This window comes from Xylocopa sonorina, unplaced genomic scaffold (genome assembly GCF_050948175.1).
Source record: "Xylocopa sonorina isolate GNS202 unplaced genomic scaffold, iyXylSono1_principal scaffold0051, whole genome shotgun sequence".
Lineage (NCBI taxonomy): Eukaryota > Metazoa > Arthropoda > Insecta > Hymenoptera > Apidae > Xylocopa > Xylocopa sonorina.
The window spans coordinates 920,033-922,149 of NW_027490122.1; positions in this window are offsets into that span (position 1 = coordinate 920,033).

The window sequence follows — 2,117 nt, forward strand, 5'->3', positions numbered from 1 at the left end:
TATAATATGATTTGCGAAGTGTTATGTATTCCTCGTCTACACTTCAAATGAATGTAAATGCGACACTTCCTTGCAAGGAAATAGCGTTTGCAGATGTGTACGTATCGAAGCAATAGAGTTCAAATGCTTCTTAAACGAGATATTGCATCTCATATCTATGTTTCATGATAAGATATAATAATCATTGCGAAGTGTTGTGCATTCCTCGTCTAGGATTCAAATGAAAGTAAATGCGACACTTCCTTGCAAGGAAATAACGATTGCAGACGTCTACGTATCGTAGCAATAGAGTTCATATGATTCTTAAAACGCGATATCGCATTTCATTTCTATGTTTCATGGTAAGATATAACATGATTTGCGAAGTGATATGTATTCCTCGTCTACACTTCAAATGAATGTGAATGCGATACTTCCTCGCTAGGAAATAGCGTTTGCAGATGTCTACGTATCGTAGCAATAGATTTCTAATGCGTCTTAAATCGCGATATCGCATCTCATTCCTCTGTTTCATGGTAAGATATAATATGATTTGCGAAGTGTCATGTATTCCTTGTCTACACTTCAAATGAATGTAAATGCGACACTTCCTTACAAGGAAATAGCGTTTGCAGATGTTTACCTATCGTAGCAATAGAGTTCTAATGCTTCTTAAAATGCGATATCGCATCTCATTTCTATGTTTCATGGTAAGATATAATATGATTTGCGAAGTGTTATGTATTCCTCGTCTACACTTCAAATGAATGTGAATGCGACACTTCCTCGCTAGGAAATAGCGTTTGCAGAGGTCTACGTATTGTAGCAATAGAGTTCAAATGCTTCTTAAAACGAGATATTGCATCTCATATCTGTGTTTCATGATAAGATATAATATTCATTGCAAAGTGTTATGCATTCCTCGTCTACGATTCAAATGAAAGTAAATGCGACACTTCCTTGCAAGGAAATAACGATTGCAGATGTCTACGTATCGTAGCAATAGCTTTCTACTGCTTCTTAAAACGCGATATCGCTTCTCATTTCTATGTTTCATGGTAAGATATAATATGATTTGCGAAGTGTTATGTATTCCTCGTCTACACTTCAAATGAATGTGAATGCGATACTTCCTCGCTAGGAAATAGCGTTTGCAGATGTCTACGTATCGTAGCAATAGAGTTCTAATGCTTCTTAAAACGCGATATCGCGTCTCATTTCTATGTTTCATGGTAAGATGTAATATGATGAGCGAAGTGTCATGTATTCCACCTCTACACTTCAAATGAATGTAAATGCGACACTTCCCTGCCAGGAAATAGCGTTTGCAAATGTCTACCTATCGTAGCAATAGAGTTCTAATGCTTCTTAAAACGGGATATCGCATCTCATTTCTATGTTTCATGGTAAGATATAATATGAGTTGCGAAGTGCTATGTATTCCTCGTCTACACTTCAAATGAATGTGAATGCGATACTTCCTCGCTAGGAAATAGCGTTTGCAGATGTCTACGTATCATAGCAATAGAGTTCTAATGCTTCTAAAAACGCGATATCGCATCTCATTTCTATGTTTCATGGTAAGATGTAATATGATTTGCGAAGTGTTACGTATTCCTCCTCTACATTTCAAATGAATGTAATTGCGACACTTACTTGCTAGGAAATAGCGTCTGCAGATGTCTAGGTATCGTAGCAATAGAGTTCTAATGCTTCTTAAAACGCGATATCGCGTCTCATTTCTGTGTTTCATGGTAAGATGTAATATGATTTGCGAAGTGTTACGTATTCCTCCTCTACATTTCAAATGAATGTAATTGCGACACTTCCTTGCTAGGAAATAGCGTCTGCAGATGTCTAGGAATCGTAGCAATAGAGTTCTAATGCTTCTTAAAACGCGATATCGCGTCTCATTTCTATGTTTCATGGTAAGATGTAATATGATGTGCGAAGTGTTATGTATTCCTCCTCTACACTTCAAATGAATGTAAATGCGACACTTCCTTGCTAGGAAATAGCGTCTGCAGATGTCTGGGTATCGTAGCAATAGAGTTCTAATGCTTCTTAAAACGCGATATCGCGTCTCATTTCTATGTTTCATGGTAAGATGTAATACGATTTGCGAAGTGTTATGTATT